Below are 6,000 nucleotides of genomic sequence, written 5' to 3'. Positions count from 1 at the left end.
GGTACTGCTCGGGGTTTGCTCGAACAAGACGGCTTTCGGGCGAGGCTTATTTGCATCTTTTCCATAACAGAGTACATATTTTACAAAAGTACCTAAATACTACCTGCGCTTTTGGGTTTACGGTTGCTGCTTGCCACTTCTTAGTAATGGTTACAGTGGTGCTATCGCCTTCCACGGCAGGTCTGACAAGGCAACGATTTCTGACTATTCAGGGTTTTCATTACCGTTCGTATTTTCACTAGTTTCGGACTTAACACTTCAAATGACCTGTTCTTAACTTCCAGTCCGTGTTCCTGACTGAAAGCAGGACTTCCATTATGAATTACACATCAAGACAGTAAACGCCAGCGCCCGAGAAGCGGGACTGAGCGGTCGCCCGAGTTGGTAAACAAACGCCGCGCAGGCGCACTGACAGCAGGAGGGTAAACCGATGGGTTGGTAGCCGCTGGGGGATTTTTCGTAAAGCTTAAAGTGGAAAATCAAAACAAAACGCTGCTTCTTAAGGTGATAAAGTGCTTGGCTTTTTCTGTTTTTACTTATTTCTGGCTTTTGTTTCTGAGGAACGGGCGCGGCCTTCGGGGCCTTGCAGACAGAATTCCTCGTCCCCGAGAACTGCGGCTAGCGTGTCGGCTAGTTGTTCCAGCCTCATTTGTTCTCGCCGCGGAGTCTTGATCTCCTTTATTTGTTTACAGCACAAATCCACCCCGGTTGGGGGGTTGGGGGGAGGGGAAAGGCCGCACTACGCTACAAAAAATGTCCTAGGCTGAGGCTTCCCCAAGCCACGCGAGATCTGCCCGAGCCTAAGGCGGAACCTCCGAGGCTACGTTTGCGCATGCCCCTGACTAATCCTTTGTGGCGCGAGCAAGTTTTGAAACTTTCTGCCGCGTTAATAGTAAACTAAATCTGGCCCTCTAGAAAGGTCTGAGGGATTCAAGCACACAACACTACATTCTTTGAGACTTTGCCGTCACAACTGTGCATGATTGCATGGTCGTCCCTTCTTTCCGTTACTATATATTGGCCGTGAATTCTGTGTGAGAGGTAGTTTCAGCCAATCCAGTAGTATAGGAGTGGGGGTGGGAGAGCGGATCCAGGTTTTAAAATGAGAATGATGCCTTCTATGTGTTTGGAAAGATAACTCGGGGAGCGACTTGAAGGAATAAATCTGAGGGGCCAAGTTTTGTTTTTGTTTTTGTTTTCCTTAATGGAGACTCAGGGAGACTGTGCTGAACTAAGGTAATTCAGTGGGAAGGAGAAGATGGGAAAATTTGAGAGATAAATGAAGGCAGTAACTATACAGCACACGGGAAGGTGAGACTAGAAATGCAACTGTTGGCAGTAGAAAAAGTTCCTTAAAGTAGTGTGAACCTATGTATGTTTGTAAACAGAAGGGTAGAAATGATTAGGGCATGGTTTGTAAGGGGAAAATTGGGAAGTCCCTGAATAAATGGAACAAGGAGGGTTCTAAAAGCCATAGTTCTGAACACGGGCTGAGGTTAGGATTAGAAAGAATGGTTTAAGGTCACAAGAGTCAGGAATTTGGGAACTGTCTTGAGAGAACTGACTACTCTTACCTCTTTTGCAGGATACAGGGGACACCTGCACAAGCATTGGATTTTGCCCTGCAACATCTGAAAGGTACCATCCAGACAGCTGAAGTGCTCTCTCCCAGTAAGTCCTCTGGTTCCTACCACCTCCCATCCACTCTATACCTCAGCCAGAATGAAATGTGGATTTCGTGGAGTGAAATAGTGGAATTTAGTTACCAAGTCCCTTAGACATACCACTGGTGCATTACAAAAAGACATACTTCTAGTTCTAGCTTCCCATTCACTAGGTATCAGAGTCCATCTTGATACTGGCAGCAGTTTTATGCAGCTTAGCCACTATATGTTGATTCTTTGTGTACTGTCTGGAGTACAAGGCAGAGGAGGGATGGAGTATATAATTTTACTAGCCGACCAAAGCAATGGTTTGTAGGTAGGTAATATAGCTTCATCTGTAAGGAAAACTAAATATAGAAAGCCACAGGATTTAAGTTAACAATGATGGACAAAGGATCCAGGTATTAATTCTTAAATGGAAGTATTTCAATAAAGACCAAGACATGGTAGTCCCCAGTCAACAAGTTCTCCCTTGGAGCCCTTCACTCCATTTTAGCAGCCTAAAATACAGCCTAGTAGCTGGGCTCTAGTGTGCCATTCATGGGACAATGTTCCAGAAAAAAATTCATTGATGTAGTAGAATTGGATTTCTGGGATCTAGCTGAAGAAGGCATGACATCTCAATATGGTGTCACTGAAAGTGTGTGGAATTGGAAATAAGACCTGGGGTTTGCCTCAGTTGGTTATGCCAGTTACTCTGTGTGACTTCCCTGTGCCTCAGTTTCCCTCTTTGTAAAATAAGAATAACAGTGCCTACCTCATAGATGATTGTAAAGATGAAATGAGGTACTGTTTAGAAGGCTGCCCGAGTTACTACATAGAACTTGATATATAATTTATGATCAACAAATGAAAGTTTCTTCCCTGAGCCTCCCACATTTATGTATGCCATCTGCCCCTCAAATATGGAAGCTCTATGTAGCATAAAGCCATCTGTATTTAAGACAGGTTCTCTACCTTGCCTTCACATTAGAATTACCTGGGGAGGTTTAAAAAATGCCCAGCCTGCCCCCTAGATCAATTAAAACAGAATCTCTGGTACTGGAGCCTGAAATCAGTATTTTTTAAAACTCTTCATTTTGCTACTAAAGTTAGAACCACTACTTTAAGAGTTCCCTCTAGGGTGCCTAGGTGGCTCAGTCGGTTACGTGTCTGCCTTCAGCTCAGGGATCCCGGGGTCCTGTCATCCAGCCCCGCATCGTGCTCCTGCTCAGTGGGGAGCCTGTTTCTCCCTCTCTCCACCCTCCACCCCCGCTTGTGCTTGCTTTAACTATCTTTCTCTCTCTCAAATAAATAAATAAAATCTTAAAAAAAAAAAGTTCCCTCTAGAAGAAGAAAATTAGACCTGTGGTTTAAGACCATCTATCTGTATCGCTATATATTTGAAAAATTTCTAGAGGAATAAAGGCTAGTGCTTGAGATGGGCAGATGAGTAAGGCATAGTGAGCTATATTCAGGAAAAGAGGCCACTGTGATAGGAATGTGGTAGGCTTCCGGGTTTGGGATAGGCAGTTGATGAGGTCATTAATACAGGCCCCAGCAGTATATGGGCCTTGCTGTAGAGATGGAGGACTTTGAGCCTCCCAAGTTGATCCTTTGAGCTAGCACAGGCAACACAGATGATGATGTCTATTGCTTTACCATGTGGTGAATCTTGGGACGATATCCATAGTGGGGTGGGGCAACCTTTTACAGCTGGCTCTGCTCTGTTGGTTGGGGAGGGGCACCATGGCATCATGGTGTTCTTCTCCAGTGGGAAGGTGCTTGTGGGAAAGCATGTGCAGCAGGCCATTGACAATGAAACCTATCAGGGTTGTTGTAGCTGTTCTGATGACACAGTAGTTTTGTTGGTACTAACAGATAAGAAAGGTGAGAGGCAAGCCTGTTTTTGTAACCTTTTAGTGAATAGAGAATCTCTAGGCACAGGAGGAATGGCATGTCTGGGTCAGGGATTTGAGTTTCTAAATGACAAGTGACTTTCTAGTAGGACAACTCTGGTTTCTAGGGTTATAAGTGATTCAGAGGTTGAAACCAACATGCTACTTCAGTCTTTGGATGCCTAGACCCAAATGTAGCAGTAATGGCCAGGAGTATCTTCTGCCATATAGGGTAGCCTGTCTTTAGTTGGGTCCCTTTTCTTGAGAAGCACATTAGTTTGTCTGGTCCCCTGCAAGAGCACTGGGGAAATGACTAAACATTGGCTAGATAAGGAAAGAGGGATTCAGACTACAGGGGTCAGTAGTCTAAGTTTATGAAGTAGGAGAATAGCAGAATATGCCCAAGTGACGAGTGGAATAGGGTAGGAGGATAGGAGACTTGGGGTAAGGAGGGAAACATGTTGAAAGTTAGAAAAAGAAAAATCCCAAGCAGTGACAGTTTAGTCTAACTGTTATAAAAATGTTAAAATGGGAGTGCTGCCTGAGGTTCTATGACAAGAAATATCACAGACAGACCTCTCTGTAGGACTTTCACAATATATAGGAGGGTGAGAACTGATTAGACTATTCTTGAACTTTCACCCATATCAAGGGCATAAAAATTCAAGATGAAGACTGGTAAAGGGGTTTCAAAGAGGATATTTGAATGGAGTTATTGGAGTGCTGTTAGACAAGAGGCCACACTCTTTCCCTAAATGTAAGCTTCCCTCTGTAGCAGGCACAAACTGGGAGGAGGAGGAAAGCCTTTAAGTCAGGTGGCAAATTGTGACTATTATACAGGACTGGATATATATATTTTTAAAGATTTTATTTATTTATTTGATAGAGCATGCACAGCAGAGGGAGGGGCAGAGGGAGAGAGAGAAACAGACTACCCCACTGAGCAGGGAGCCCAATGCGGCCTGATCCCAGGACCCCAGGATCATGACCTGAGCTGAAGGCAGTTGCTTAACCAACTGAGCCGCCCAGGTGCCCAGGACTGGATATTTTAGTTACTAACTTTTTCTTTCTTTTCTTTCTTTCTTTCTTTCTTTCTTTCATAAAATCCTCTTTTTTTTTTTTTTTTTAAGATTTTATCTATTTATTTGACAGAGAGAGAAAGAGACAGCTAGAGAGGGAACACAAGCAGGGGGAGTGGGAGAGGAAGAAGCAGGCTCCCAGCTGCGCAGGAAGCCCGATGCGGGGCTCGATCACAGGACTCTGGATCATGATCTGAGCCGAAGGCAGACGTTTAACGACTGAGCCACCCAGGCATCCCAGTTATTAACTTTACTTAACTAAAAGTGACCAGTAAAAGGAATGGGACTGCCCAAGTTTTCATTCAGGAATGGGAGAAGAACCAACCCCTACAGAGTGTTTTCACAGGGACAGTGGAAAATAAGAAGTTGCCTTCAGTTAGTCCCCGAAATCAAGTTTGTTCAGTGTGCTGGAACATAATTGTTGAGCACCTTCTTGTATTTTTAATTCTGGAGGTATAAGGATGAACTGGGTGACATTCCTTCCTATAAGAATTTATGAACACAGTGCAATATAATATATACAACAGAAGTAATATATGTGAGAATTAAAGAAGTACTATAGTAAAAAGGAAGATATGAGTAACTTATTTTGGAGGGGGTGGGGGTAAAGAACAGCACATAAGATGAAACCCAACAGGATTTGAGAGAGGAATAGATGTTTCCAAGGTAGACAGGGCAGAGGACACTGTGTGTCAAGTCTTAGCTGTGGAAACAGCATTGTGTGTGGGAGAGCTACAAGCAGAGTGAAGGGTGTGCATAGCCTTCACTCTGTGAAGGGTGATTAAAATACAGGTGAGCTGGAGGCCACAGATATTATGAGTTTAGAGTTGGGCTGTTGGTGGGTTCACCTGTGGAGAGTTAATGGAATTGTAAAAATACATACACACACACTGAGATGCCAGTCATTTCCTCTATCATTCATTTCCTCCCTCTCCTCGCCCTGCCCTTTTATAAAATTTGCCAATTAGAGAGTGCTGAGAGGGTAGTATGGGAACGCCTCTCCATCCCGCTGATTGGATCCAGCTGTGTATCTGACTTAGGCTGAGTCACACAGACTCTGCCTCCTAAGAATATAGATCAGAACATTGAGAGACTGGGTCATGTATTTGTCCCCAGCTTTACTGAAATATGATTGACAAATAAAAATTGTATGTATTTAAGGTGTACAGTGTGATTTTTTTTTTTAAGATTTTATTTATTTATTTGACAGAGAGAGAGACATCGAGAGAGGGAACACAAGTAGGGGGAGAGGGAGAGGGAGAAGCAGGCTTCCCGCCGAGCAGGGAGCTCGATGCGGGGCTCGATCCCAGGACCCTGGGATCATGACCTGAGTCGAAGGCACACGCTTAATGACTGAGCCACCCAGGCGCCCCTACAGTG

General features: G+C 44.2%; 1 protein-coding gene across 5 annotated transcripts in view; it reads left to right on the top strand.

Annotated features, from left to right (window-relative positions):
- The first annotated feature begins 225 nt into the window (after positions 1 to 225).
- The window catches only part of GPR19 (G protein-coupled receptor 19), a 35,523-nt gene continuing 29,748 nt past the window's right edge, over positions 226 to 6,000 (top strand). For 3 of the 5 annotated variants that reach the window (XM_081821254.1, XM_081821253.1, XM_081821252.1), the window contains exons 1-2: positions 825 to 1,041; positions 1,586 to 1,671. The gene's annotated coding sequence lies outside the window, so the exon portion shown is untranslated. Of the gene's footprint in view, positions 505 to 824; positions 1,042 to 1,585; positions 1,672 to 6,000 lie in introns of those variants that run through there. The other 2 variants (XM_081821255.1, XM_081821251.1) reach the window with 2 other exon arrangements.

Source organism: Leptonychotes weddellii, chromosome 5, assembly GCF_054177405.1.
Source record: "Leptonychotes weddellii isolate Sample4059 chromosome 5, ASM5417740v2, whole genome shotgun sequence".
NCBI lineage: Eukaryota > Metazoa > Chordata > Mammalia > Carnivora > Phocidae > Leptonychotes > Leptonychotes weddellii.
Note: the sequence above shows the minus strand (reverse complement) of the source record. Positions and strands in the feature narration are given on the sequence as shown.